At 37.7% G+C, this 15,066-nt stretch overlaps 1 long non-coding RNA gene across 1 annotated transcript; it reads left to right on the top strand.

Annotated features, from left to right (window-relative positions):
• Nucleotides 1-10,189: 10,189 nt before the first annotated feature.
• LOC113768850 lies at nt 10,190-13,422 on the top strand. Its single transcript, XR_003468150.1, has 5 exons — nt 10,190-10,368; nt 10,457-10,546; nt 10,914-10,983; nt 12,356-12,421; nt 13,068-13,422. It is a non-coding gene; the product is annotated as an uncharacterized LOC113768850 (long non-coding RNA).
• The last annotated feature ends 1,644 nt before the right edge of the window (nt 13,423-15,066 follow it).

The following is a 15,066-nucleotide window of genomic DNA, read 5'->3' as shown; positions in this document are numbered from 1 at the left end:
TCTCACACAAAATTCATCTCATTTCCCAAAAGCCGTTCGCTAGGCTCAAAGTGGTACAAGTACAAAAGTTAGCTAGGAAACAACCGAAATGAAAGCAAGCCCTAAAAGAGACTCGATAACGAGTCATATAGCTATACCAATTACAACCCCAATAGGGTTTTATAAACATATACAAGCATGATAGCAAACCAGAAATTAAGAAAAGGGCTTTAACTTAGGCCTTGATAAGAAAACCGGTTTTGACGTCATAATGCGGTAATGGCACAACTCTCACTACAATTATCGGATAGGGGTGCAAGACCCACCGTTTCAAAGCTATGAAACAGGGCTAAAACAATGTAGAAGGTCATTCAATCCAGTTCCTAGCCCAACTAGGTCAAAAATGCCAAACACTAAACCAGAATCACCAAAACAGGTTTGCAAAACACAGAAAACTGTAATCGGTATATCTCAGTCCATACAAGTCCAAATGCCGAAATTCCAAAGGCATAAGTTAGCTAAGACATCCAGCTACATTTCATCAGAAGACACCAACTTCAAAATCCAAACCAATTCCAGTCACAAGGGCCAATTACTATCGCAGTTTTCGCATTCTGATCAAAACAGAACAGCTACAGTAAAAACGGCATAACTCACTCTACACTCATCCAAATGACCTGAAATTTTACAGGCACCTCAAACACATCAATACCTACAACTTTCATGTTTTGAGAAAAGTCTAATTCGGCCTCTAACCCAGTGATCTAAAACCGGACAGAATTGGGATTTTATGAACCCTAACTTTCCATTTTTCACACCAAATCCAAAATTGATTGCATTTAACCACAATTCACACTCACTAGAGTCATTTCCAACCATTACAATTCATCATACAAGCCCCCAACATCAAGATCATATTAAACCAGAAAAATTCCCAATAAAATAAAAACTTCACCAAAACAAGCCAAATCAAGAGATAAATCACATTTTCAAACACTCAAGCCACTTCTAAGCATCATATAACCATTATTAGAGGTAGTAGGGTGTTCAAGCAACACTTACCAAGAAATCAAGAGAGAGAGGGATTGTGGACACCTTTGCTCTTCAAACAAACTTCACTACAACCCTTACTAGCACTAGAAGGTAAGGTTTTATGGAGTAGAAACTAGTTTAAGTAATTTTCTTGGAAGATTTGAGCTATATGGAGGCTACAATTTGGAAGAGTTTTCCTTCTTTTGAGCTTCAAGGTGGCCGGCCAAGAGGGAAGGGAGAAGAGTGAATTTTTTTGTAATTTTTGAGATATTTAACTCAAGTGGTAAAAGTCAAAAAAATTGTCAAAAGGTGAATAGTGTTTCTTAAGTCACAACCAACCATATTGTGACACTTGTCACACTCATTAATGCATTCTTATCTTTCTTTTTCCCTCTCACATCAATCACTTCACACATTCTACTTATCTCTTAACACCCGATAAATTTCACACAGTATCCGAAACTTAACCTTATTGGCCGAATTTTTCTGAACTTTTCGCACTAGTGGGTCCCACATCCACTATTTACTCTTAATTTTCTAAAATTTCTCCAATGCTAGGAAAATCATCTTAAAACTATAATTGCTCATAAAATTCACTAAGAAAATATTTCTAAGCCAGAAAATGCAGAAAACATGCAATTAAGGGGAAATAAACCCTAGGAAAATAATTAGGGTTTTACGGGTTCTCACATAAGGAACTTATACTAGACTAGTAAGAGTGAATAATTATAGTGTTAAAGGAATTACATTAGAGGTTTAGTGCACAAGTGAAACAAACCCGAGAGAAAACGAACACGAAACGCGCGCGAGCGAGCACTATTCTCAGTTGACTTTTGTAGAAATTTGGTCACAAAACCCTCAAGCTTCTTCAAGAAGCTTCACCACACAACAAACCTCTCTTTTCTCTCTCATCTTGGCCAGCCAACCTTCAAGGGAAGAGGAAGGGAAAAAGCTTCACTCAATCTTGTAAATTCTTACTCCAAATCCTTCACAAATCATCACACAACTTCCATAAAACTTGGAGGGCAACTTAAGCTTGGTGAAAGGCTCCTTCATGTGGTTTTTCTTGGAGCTTTGGTGACTAAAATTTTTGGTTTTTCAAGAGCTCAAAAGGTAGCTTTCATCTCCATGAATCCTTCCATTTTTTCTTCAAAGTTGGAGCTTGATTGCAAGGGTTTACTACCCTAAGCATGGATTAGGCTGGCAGACTTGAGGTGTTTAATTTTTCACTTTTATTCCTAGGCTATCTAACTTGGGGTGAACTCTAGGTAGCTGCCTTGAGGATTAAATGCTTGGTTTGTGTTGTTTATGTGTTAAATGAGAGGAACTACGGTTGGAAATGGAGACAAAATTGAGAAAAGAGAGAAACTAGAACTGGCTGAATCTGTCCAATACTTTTCATACCTGTCTTTCAAATTTTTGTGGGTTGTTTTGCTGTGGGACTGATGTATATATGTTGTTTATGGTGTGTAGAAAGTTTCTACCAAAAATCATTCGAATTGATTGAGCAAAATCTGAATTTTCGAAACTTGAAGAAATCTGGAAAACGTGTTCAGGGCATCTGAACAGTGTCACTTTAATTGAACATATGTCTTTGTACAGATGTCAAAATCAAGTAATGTTTGTTGCATTTAAAACTAGACATTTTTTGCTTTCCAAATGTAGAAAATGCACCATCTAGTTCGAATTGAGTGATCCGTAGTGATTCACAAAAGTTTCCTGTTCTGTTCGAATGGCAGTGAAAAGCTGCGATTTGTCGCTTGAATTCGAACTACCTACGAACTGATTTTCAGAACGACTTCTTCTGATGAAATGTAGCATTTTGAATCTAGTTTCCAATGCCACTGACCATTCTCAATTTCAAGTTGTATTGAGGGAGATATCGTTCAAGTTTCAAACTGCAGCAAAGCTGGAAATCTGGAAAACTCTTTCTTCTTGCTAGCTGACTGGTCTAGTGTAACTTAGGATGTTTTGTTTCGAAAATCTTGATGTCCATTGCTTGTCAAATACTTATGAAATGTTTCTTGGACCTTGGTTTCAAAAATGAATCAAATTGGAGTTGATCTCATTGGTCAAAATGTTTGAAAAGGAAAGAAAACCAAAAAAACAGATTTGCTTTGGGAAATTTCTTGAAATTTGGTAGTTTTGTTAACTACCTTCCCGTACGATTTTTTCTGTGAAAATTGATAGTGAAGTAATCCTCATATAGAATATGGTGTGTACCAAATTTGGTATTATTCTAAGACCATTTCGGTACCCAACTGAAATCCCAAAGTTTGTTTTCAAATCTGGAAAATTCACAGAACAGTCTTCAATTTTAGCCAACTTTGAGCTGCTATATCTTGATGCTCAAAACTCCGAATCTAGTTTCGTTTGTTGTGTTTGAAACCTTGATTGGAATTCTTATTGTGCTATGAATTTTAGAGACTAGTTCACTTTCTGTGAATTTTGCCAAATTTCCAAAGTTTGCCGAAAAACATGATTGAAACTGCCGTGTTTACTAGATCAACCACTTTGAGCTGACAAATGATTGTCTTCCGTTTAGAGTCTTTGAAAAGTGTCTTCTAGGAACTTTTAGTACTTTGAAACAAGATTCCAACGGTATAAGATTGATGCGAATCCCTCCACGGTGGTGAAGTTCATCCTTGCAAATTCCCACGATCTTGACGGAAGTTTTCCAGGTTTGGTTGGCGGAATTCCTTTCGACCCAATCTAACCCTCTAAGTTGCGAACACTCTTGATACGATCTCAACCCGCGACTTAACGAATTAGTGAACCAAGGCACTTTGGTAGGATGGCGCCACAAACAAATGCATTTCTTGTTTGATAAGCCAAGTTGAACTTCCTAGAAAACTATCTAAGATGTTCAAGGGGTGCTCGCAAGAAGCCAAGAGAATTCTCTCAATTTTACTAATGAATCCAAATCTGATCGGTGTTGTAGGTTTGAAGCTTATTTATAGCTTCTCACAACTCAAACCCTAATGAAACTTGGAAACTAGAATTCGGCCCAACTATGGCCCATCATGCCGAACCCAACAAGGGAATATGGCTGAAACTAATAGCTAAAATAAGGTAACGAATGACTAAAAATCGGAAGGACTACAACAATTAAGTCACTTTCTTTATTCTACTAATTGAAACGAAAAAACTAATTAACTTGAACTTGATGGATCTTGTGACTCGAAGTGCCTTGTATTAAGGGTCTTGATCCTCTAGTTGGAGTAGAGTCACGTACTCCGAACCGTCTTCAAAGATCGAACTACTTTCCTTAGCTTCTTGTACCACACGTATCAAGATATTCAATTGCTCCCTCATTCGCTTGGCACGAGCTCTAGTGATTGGTCCGGTTGGTATCACCACGTTCTTGGTAGTAGCTTGGATGACCGCATCATTCCCCTCCTCTTGAAAAGGATTTGTCCTCAAATCAAACATGTCATCTACATCAAATGGGCTTAAGTCAGAGACATTGAAAGTAGCGGTAACACTATACTCACCAGGTAGATCCAGTTTGTAGGCGTTGTCATTGATGCGTTCAAGGATCTGGAATGGTCCGTCGCCATGAGGTGAGAGCTTGCTCCTGCGTTGGATGGGGAACCGTTCCTTGCGCAGGTGGAGCCAAACCCAATCACCTGGTTCGAACACGAGTTGGCGTCTACCTTTGTTGGCTTGTTGAGCAATCTGTGATGTACGCTTCTCAATGTTCAAGCGAGTCTTCTCATGTAGCCTGCGTACAAACTCAGCCTTTTGTTGCCCATTGAGGTTAGCTCTTTCACTCAAAGGTAACGGGGTCAAGTCCAAAGGCGTCAACGGATTAAATCCATAAACAATTTCAAATGGGGAGTATTGAGTAGTGGAATGCACAATCCTATTATATGCAAACTCTACGTGAGGTAAACACTCTTCCCAATTTTTCAAGTTAGATTTGATGATAGTGCGTAAAAGAGTAGAGAGAGTGCGATTGACAAGCTCGGTTTGTCCATCGGTTTATGGATGACTGGTGGTTGAAAATAGTAGTTTAGTACCCAACTTAGACCACAAAGTCTTCCAAAAATAAGAGAGAAATTTGACATCTCTATCTGACACTATGGTCCTAGGAATGCCATGCAACCTAACAATTTCCTTGAAAAATAAATCCACTATATGGGATGCATCATCCGTCTTATGGCAAGCAATAAAGTGTGCCATCTTAGAAAACCGATCAACAACCACATAAATCGAATCATGCCCTCTCTTAGATCTAGGTAAGCCAAGAATGAAATCCATTGAAAGATCTACCCAAGGTGCATCAGGAATTGGTAAAGGCAAGTATAAACCATGGGGTTGTACCTCAGATTTTGCTTTCTTGCATACGATGCATCGGCTCACCACCTTCTCAACATCACGCCGCATCCGTGGCTAGTGGAAATGCTCCTGCAACATAGATATAGTCTTAGCAACTCTGAAATGTCCCATTAAACCACCTCCATGTGCTTCTTTTATGAGTAAGAGTCGAATGGAACAGTTAGGGATGCAAAGGCGATTTAAGTAGAATAGGTAACCGTCAAAAACTGAGTAGTTTCCTTGGGCAGCTCGAGAGCAATTTTGGAACGTGTCACCAAAGTCGGTATCGCTCATATACATATCTTTGAGCAACTCGAAACCAAGTAACTTAGCATCAAGAGTAGTGAGTAGAGTATACCTGCGGGATAGTGCATCGGCCACTATGTTACTCTTACCACTCTTATATTTGATGACGAATGGGAACGTCTCGATGAAGGCAACCCATCGTGCATGTCGCTTGTTAAGATTGTGTTGTGCCTTCAAGTACTTGAGAGACTCGTAATCGGTGTGCACTATGAACTCCTTGGGTCTCAAGTAGTGCTGCCATACCCGTAGTGCACGAACCAAGGCATATAATTCCTTGTCGTAGGTAGAGTAGTTCAGTGCTGCCCCATTGAGTTTCTCACTGAAGTATGCAACAGGCCTACCTTCTTGCATTAACACGGCTCCAACTCCTATTCCTGAAGCATCACATTCAATTTCAAAAGCTTTAGTAAAATCAGGAAGGGTTAAAACGGGTGCACGTGTTAACTTATCCTTTAGTGTTTGGAAGGCTTGCTCTTGTTCCTCCCCCCAGATGAACTTCTTGTTTTTCTTGATGAGCGCCGTAAGTGGGGTGGCCAGGGTGCTAAAATCCTTCACAAATCGCCTGTAGAAGCCTGCAAGCCCATGGAAGCTACGCATATCCCCAATGGACTTAGGGGTTGGCCACTCTTGAATAGCCTGTACCTTTGACTCGTCCACTTGTATTTCCTGTCCACTAATCACAAATCCTAAAAACACAAGACGGTCAGTACAAAAATTGCACTTCTTGAGATTAGCGTAGAGTTTCTCCCTTCGAAGTACATCCAAAACAGCTTTTAAATGTTCAAGATGCTCTTCCATGCTACGACTATAGATGAGGATATCGTCAAAATAAACTACTACAAATTTCCCTAAGAATGGTCTCAAGACATGGTTCATAAGCCGCATAAAGGTGCTAGGTGCATCGGTTAACCCGAAAGGCATTACTAACCATTCATACAAACCATACTTAGTTTTGAAAGCAGTTTTCCATTCATTTCCTTCCTTAATTCGAATTTGATGATACCCACTTTTTAAGTCAATTTTGGTAAAAATGACCGCACCGTGTAACTCATCAAGTATATCATCTAACCTAGGTATAGGGTGCCGATACTTTACCGTAATCGCCCATCTCTTGTCTAGCAACTCGCCCATCACAGCTCGGTAGTCGGTGCACCTGCGCCATGCTCCATCCTTCTTGGGTACTAGAATCACTGGCACCGCGCAAGGGCTCAAACTCTCCCTCGCCCATCTCTTGTCTAGCAACTCGTCCACTTGACGTTGTAGCTCCTTTGTTTCCTCAGGATTGCTCTTGTAGGCCGGACGATTAGGTATGTTCGCTCCTGGTACAAAGTATATTTGGTGCTCAATCCCGCGAATAGGAGGTAAACCACTTGGAATATCCTCAGGAAAGACATCCTTGTAATCCTGCAAAAGTGGAGCAACAATAGTTGGGAAGTTAGCAAATGGATCATTATCGGACAACCCTACTTCCTTGCACACAAGTACAAGAAGTGGTTGGCATGCACTCATAGCTCGCTGTATTTGTTTGGCCTTTACGAGCATCAAATGTTTTCCTTCATTTTTTTATTTTCCTCACTAGCCGAATTCACATGTGCCTTTTTCTTTTCATTGTGGTTAGCTTTGAGTTCTTTCTTTTTCCGCTCACGTTCTAGCTCAAATTCCTTTTGAAGATTCTCTTGGTCGGCACGAACTTGCCTAGGCGTTAGGGGTGCAAAAGTGACCTTGCGGTCCTTGTATATAAAGGAATACTTGTTACTCATGCTCTCGAAGTTCACTCGCCTATCATATTGCCATGGTCGCCCAAGGATTATGTGACTTGCATGCATGGGCACCACGTCACACAGAATCTCATCTTTATAGCGACCTATCTTGAAGGAGACCAACACTTGTTTGGCTACTCGAACCTCCCCACTATTACTAAGCCATTGAAGTTTGTAGGGGCGGGGGTGTTCCGTAGTTGGCAAGTCCAACTTCTCTACCATAGTAGCACTAGCAACATTCGTGCAACTGCCGCCGTCAATGATAAGGCTGCACAATAGTAGCACTAGCAACATTCGTGCAACTGCCGCCGTCAATGATAAGGCTGCACAACTTGTCTCGGACTAAGCAACGTGTGAGAACCCGTAATTTTTTCATTTTCTAGGTTTTATTATTTTCATGGCTTGTTTTCTGCATTTTCGTGAGTAGGAAAAATTTCTAGATATTTTTAAGGAGCAGATATAGTTTTTAGATGATTTTTCTAGTATCGAATAGTTTTTGAGAAATTAAGAGCGTATACCGGACGTGGGACCCACTAGTGCGAAAAGTTCAGAAAAATTCGGCCAACTAGGTTAAGTGTTGGATACTGGAATTAATTTACCGGGTGTTAAGAGATAATTAGAGGATGCTAAGTGGATTGGTATAAGAGAGACAAGTTAGGTAAGTATTTAATAAAAGGTGACAAGTGTCACCATTTGAGTGGGTTTACCTTTAAGACCACTATTCATGGTCTTACCAATTGACTAATTAAATCAAAAAAAAAACAACCAAAATTTCTCCATTTTGCTCTTCATTGTGGCCGGCTCTCTCTCTCCAAAAGAAAGAAAGAAACTCTTCAAGGTTTGCTTCCATTTAGCTCAAATCCATCCAACCAACCATTGAAACTTGCAATTTCTCCATTAAACCTCTTCAATTAGTGTTAGTGAGTTGATTTGTGGAGTTATTTGGAAAGCTAAGAGGACCTATTGCTCTCTCTATCTTGTTTCTAAGGTGAGTTGTGAAGAACCACCCTCCTCCCTTAATTGATGCTTAAATCATGATTAGTAGTAGTATGAGATGCAAGTTTATCACTACAAGAAAAAAGGTTATTAGTGACAACATTTCTTTGTGACGACAAAAAGTCGTCACAAAATGAGGTTGTTTAGTCACGACTTTGAAGGTTGTCACAATTGACTCAAAGCAACTGAGTTTTCAGTGACAACCTTTAATTGTCGTCACAAAACTACTTCGCGCCATGGGACTTGGAAGGCGCGAGTTTTGCGATAGTGACGACTTGATAAAAGTTGTCAGTAATTCTACCACTTTTTTTGACAACTTTACATTGTTGTCACTATTTATGTTTATTGACGACCAATATTTGTCAATAAAACTATAGTGTAGTTAGTGACAACATAAGTATCATCACTAACTTGAACATCTCTAATGCATTTATTTAATTGTGAGCCTCAATATTAATTTAATTTTTTTTAAAATTTGATGATTTATTAAACTAGTCAGAGTTACTTAAATATTAATTTAATTTTTTTAAAATTTGATAATTTATTAAACTAGTCATAGTTACTCAATAAGTTTTTAACTGAAAAAAATTAATGAAAGCTTTTAGTTAGAACAACTATATAAACTATTACAATTAGAACTCAAGGCCTCTAAATTCAAATACCTTAATTTTGGGTACTGTCAATGGCTCCTTGACATTTAATTGGTCGAATGTTGAAACTCATTAAGTACAAATTCATTTTGATGAAAAGCGGAATTAGTTGTGTTATATAAGTTAATTAATGAAATCAGGACTACTAATTACTGCAATTCCTTCAAATTTAATGTTGATTTGCTAAAAGTCAAAACGAATACATATTTTTCTTACAAATCAATACGTATACTATAGTTTCGTGCAAGTTTACATTCATGATTCTTCAATATAAGACATCTAAAAAAAATATAGTACTATTAGACAAAACTAACAAAATTTTCTAGAAACTGATAGAAAGTTCTTAACACATAATTAAGATTTTTCTTTTTCCATGTTTAAAAATAATGAATTATTTCTTAAAATAATATGAAAGTAGATTCCCGATCTAGTATACTTAATTAAAATTTTTAATTTAATACAAAGAAAATAACCTTTCTTTGAGAATCTAAATAAAAAGATAAAACTAAAAATTGGATCAAATTTTTCGTTCAAAATGAAAAAGAAACAGCGGGAATTGAAAATTGGTGGAGGCATTCTTTAAAAAGCAAATTTCAAAATGAAAGAGTACAAGTCTACCACTTTTGGGCTAAGCCTGATACACTTCTAATTCTCACATTTTCACTCGCTGGCCTTCTCACTGTCTCTCTCGGTCTCTCTCTCACTTCGACCCCTCTCAATTTCTTTCTCACTAATGCTCGAGCATTCCTCCTTATTGGGCTACTGATTTTGATATGTTTCCTCAGAGCATGTGCTGTAAAAAGGCAAGTTTCTCTCTTCTTGCTTAGTAATCAATTTCCCCCAATTTTTATTGACCCGATTTTGTGTTCCCAACATTCAATTTTTGGGTAAATTCTCTTCTTCTCTATCATTTGTCTAGTTTCCCCAAAGTTTCTTACCCTAATTAGCAATCACCATCATTTGCAATCACCTTTTCTACCCTACTTAGACGATCAATTGTTTCAATTTCTCCCCAAATTTTATTGCCCTAATTTAAAAAAAAAAAAATTTCTGCCCAGGACAAGGAGGGCATCCCCGGGACCAGCAGCACCTCATCTTCATTGGCAAGCAGCTTGAGGACAGCCGCACCCTAGTCGACTACAACATCCAGAAGGAGTCAGCCCTCCACCTTGTCCTCCACCTCGACGGTGGCGCCAAGAAGCGCAAGAAGAACACCTGCACCAAGCCGGCGGTGACTGAGGGAAATTCTCCCCCCCTTTTTTATAAACTTTATTGTTACTAGTCTAATTGAACATTAGCAGCATGTTCTTATTTTGAAGATTTGGGTATGTTACTGCAAATCGTTGAGTTATTGAACCATTTGCATCATGAGCTGTGCCTCGTTAACTTGCTTATTTGTGAGTTGTGTTAGAGAGGTTTCTGTGGGAAGCTTGTCGAGACACTACTTTAATCATCTTGATGGTAGCTGCGGCTGCTTCTTTGGCCCTTGGGATAAAGACAGAGGTAAGCTTAATTTTTGAGTTTGCTCTAATTATTATTATTATTATTTTAATTTTAAGGATAAGTTCACTCTTAATACTTATTTTGAATTGAGAATTGTAAGCCCTATAAAGTTTTTTCTGTTTAATAATTTTGTTGTACTACTATATGTTTGAGATCATGATTTTGTTAGTTGTATGAATTTTAAATCTTGTCTTTTGATTTTCTGACAAGAATGGTATCTGTCCCTATCAAATTCTTATAGATTAAAGTATTTTTTAATATACTTGTGATTTACTAGCTAATCTGAGTGGAAAAGGGAAAATGCTGACATGTTTTGATTGGTTAATTTTGATTTGGTCTTGCCATAGTCTAATATGTTGTTTTCCAGGGTATAAAAGAAGGATGGTATGATGGTGGAAGTATCGCGTTGGCTGTCTTTATCGTCATTGTTGTAACAGGTATTATGACAAGTTTAGCAAAGAAAGTTGGTACAATGTGTGGTTAATTAATGACCAGAAATGCAGTTAATTTCGATTCTGTGGAGAACTGAATGAAATGTATTACATCCCCCCTGTTGGAAGTGCTCTATCTTTGTGTAAATGTGCACACTCACAAATCGACTCTCATTTCCTTTGTTTCCATTTATTTATTTTTTTAGAAACCTGGACAAGTTGCTCCAAATCATTGCATTTGTACTTTGCCTTAAAAGCTGTATATTAGCTATGGATGTAGTCCTGCAAGTTAAGATACTGTAGACTTTTTTTTTCTGCTAACTTATAAATTCATTCTAGAACACAAACCTCTAAGGTTGCATCTCAAGTCTAAGGTGTTGCATCTAGTGACTGAGAAATCTGGTGATAGAGTTCTAAGGCTGCATCTCAAGTCTACTTAAGGACTTGTACTAGTATCATTTTGGAAGAGCTTGGTAAGAGGACCAAAACTCATCAATTAGTTTTGATGTGAAAAAAGATCTTCCTCCGTAAAAATTCATGAACTAGGAATGTTATTAGAACAGCATGGACAGCTTCTTATGGTATGTTTTGAGAGTCCATGATTCTCCAGAATATATTTGTTAGCCTTACTTGTGCTGAATTTCACATGTTTCACTATTTTTTAAGGGCAAAGGTGCTTTGGCCAAAATGTTTTGCTTGCAAATGTGTTGACCACATTTACTTCTCTGCCTAGTATGTTCCTTTTGTTAAGTTTACAAGGGAGAGGTCAATCCTCTTAAACAGAAACAAAACATAGGGTCGCAGCCCCTAAAATATTTGCACCACGCAATTCACTAAGTTCCTGTGGCGGTTCTGTTATAATCTGCATCCCAGATTCTTTGTTGACACTACTTTTAGCTAGCTAGTCTGCACACTTACTTCTTTCTCCAAACATGTTGTAGCCAGGATTCCCGATCCCTGCTTAAAACATTCCTGATCTGACATATTAGATTGTATAGTGGTGATTCCTGTCCTGCTTTTTGTATTAGTTCGAAAGCTGCCTTGCAATTCGTGTCTAGAATCACTCTTCTTTCTCCAGAGTTCCAAGCCATTTTTATCCTTTTGAGTACTCCCCACAGCTCTGCTAAGTGCTATCATATTATCTGTTAACCCAATATTCACTATAAAACCTGTTTTCCATCTCCCCCAGCTATCTATATGTCCCTTTTCAAATTAATATGGCTTTGCCTCTTCTACTTGGAATAATGCTAAATTGAGAAGTGTACATCTTGCCACAGTTAATTGCTAATTATTGATAGTTTCATGTCTTACATGGTAGTTTGTTCTCCATATAGCATTATTTTATACTATATAATCACAAACTTTTTGCTGGATGTAGGTTGGATTTTCTGTTAACGGAGTAATAATACTAACTTTTATGTGGGTTTTGAAGGCATTCCTTGAGGTAATACCTTTTCTTTTCACATGAATGGTTCCCATTTTTGGTGCCATTCTTGAAGTAAATTTCATTGTGAATGTTTTGCAATGTCCCGCCACTTGCCTAACTTACTAGTTTGATTGGAATACAATATTAAGGGGTGCTGGTTTTCTATGGAATTAATACACCATGACAAACAGCAAAAGTAATTTCAGAGATCTAGAACAAGAAAGTTGTTTTTTGCTTTTAAATGGCAAAGAAACATTCTAGTTATGTTGGTACACATTGCTCCTACTTGACACCTTATATCATGATCGACATTACTTTGGTTATCATACTTGACACCTTGTATCCTCTGTGGTGCATTAGTTTGGATTGTTTTGGTTTAGTTTAGTTTAGTTTATTTGAATGTTTTAGCTAAGCAAGTGAACTGGAGTTGCTTTTCCTTTAGTGTTGTGCTTATCATCTTATCAACTGGTTATATTGTTCATAGCAGTACTTATATCAGTACTTGTTATAGTAGTGCTTGTTGCCTTATCAACTTGTTATATTATTCCTTTGAGGCTGAAGTTTAATAGAAGTACTTATTTCTTGAGCTAATTTGGTGCATTAGTTTGGGGCTGATTTTGATTTTCGTTGGGGCTGATTTTGATTTTGATTTTGAATGTCTTAGGACGATGGAAGGTAACTTTGGTCCGGATCTTCTTGGCTTTCTTCTTAAAAGTTGTCCCAGATTTGACAAATTTGGCAACCTTGGCTGCCTGAGCCTTTGTATCAAGCTTTTTTGTGGTGTCAGCTTTAGGAGCCATTGCTGGAAACTGCCTTACAAATCTTTTACCTGAGGGGAGGAGCGGAGTGTTGAGGGGAGGAGCTGAGTGTTGCTGAAGCGGCTCTGTGTTGAAATTTGGGACTTGGATTTGTTTTGTAAAGCTACCTCGAGTTATATGTGAAATTTAGGCCAAATACCACTTATCAAACTATCTATAGGGTGTTGTTGAACTTCATTATGATATTTGAATGCTTATATGATATTTTGACATTTCGTAGTGCAATGGATGCATTCATTTGCTAATTATAAATCATTGTCATTTTTTTTCCATTTATAGATATAATTGTTGTAGGAAAATTTTCAATTTTCATGGTGATAAAGAGTTATCATTGAATCAGAATTTTCCATTAATAACAATCTGCGGTCATAGAATTAAAAAGTATTTAGTGACAACAAAAGTCGTCAGTAATTAGTCTATACCAATGACAATTACATATCACTTTTAGTGACAACATTTATTTGTATATCATTGACAAGATACTATGTTTGATCAGGGTCACCAACTGCCGGCGATTGTTCGGTCTGCCATCTTATTGGATTCATGGGGAGTGCCAGGGGTGCGGTGGTTCAGTGAGGATGTTTAGGTTAGCAGCCTTTAGGTGGTCTGTTGGTCCCTCCGTCGTTTTTGGGTGTTGGTGTAGGAGAGTAGAGGCACAGATTGTCTGGGTATGCTCACTGTAAGGGAGTAAGTACTCCTTATTTTCTTTTCGCCTGATGTGGTTTAGTCTGGATTTGTTTGGGTTTTTTTACAATAATAAAAGGTAGACCAGAGAAAAATTTAAAAAAAAATAAAAATGTGCTTATATAAAAAAAAAAAAAAAATGTCATCACTAAAATTACAAGAATTATTGACGACATCAGTTGTCACAAAACAGTTCCATTTACTGACGACTTTTATTGTCGTCACTATATACTTTTACCGACGAGCCTTCAGTGACGACTCTGTGACAACTAGAAAGTTGTCAATAAAAGTTATCAGTGACGACTTTTTATTTTTTTGTGACAAAAATGGCTTGTCACTGAAGACCAAATTTCTTGTAGTGTATGGATTATTTCTTGATTTGTGGTTGAAGTGATGAAGTTTTATTATTTTTGGGGATTTTTCTGTTTTAATATGAACATGATTGTGTGGCTATCTATGATGATTGGAAATGGTATGTAATGACTCTGGAAGGTGGAAAAAGTGGTTAATTGCAAACAATTGCTGAATTGGAAGAAATTTTGGAAAGTTAGGGTTTGGTTAGGAAACATTCTGCCCGAATTTATAGCTCCTAGTTAGAGGCCTAATTGGCCTTGGATTAAAACATGAAAGTTGTAGGGAATGACATTTTAGAGGTGCCTAAAAAATTTCAGGTCAATCGGTGTAGCGTAGAATGAGAAAAGTCGAAATTACCCTTGCTGTTCTGGTTTTATCCGAATGTAAGAATTGCGCCTGTAATTGGTTGTTTTGTTGGAATTGCTTCAGAATTGGTTGTTGAGGTCTTCTGATGAAATGTATCCCTGTTCCTTAGCTTTCGGCTGGCTTTGGAATTTCTGGATTTGGACTTAGGTAGCCTGTTTTATGATGTTTACACCAGAATGTGTTTTGAGAATCTGTTTTTCCGGTTCTGGTGTAGTATCTTGCATTTTGACCTTGTTACACTCGAATCTGGACAGAGTTGCCTTCTGGAACATTGTAGCCCTATCTCTTAGCTTTGAAACGGTGGGTCTTACACCTTCATCCGATACTTGTTGTGCCTTTGGTGCCATTACCGCAAAATGATGTCAAAAACTATTTTTTTCAGGGTTAAAGCTAAATCTTTTCCTGATTTTTCTGGTTTCCTCTAATGCTTATGTATGCTTA

This window comes from Coffea eugenioides, chromosome 4 (genome assembly GCF_003713205.1).
Source record: "Coffea eugenioides isolate CCC68of chromosome 4, Ceug_1.0, whole genome shotgun sequence".
NCBI classification, from domain to species: Eukaryota; Viridiplantae; Streptophyta; class Magnoliopsida; order Gentianales; family Rubiaceae; genus Coffea; species Coffea eugenioides.
This window is presented reverse-complemented; position numbering and strand designations above follow the sequence as displayed.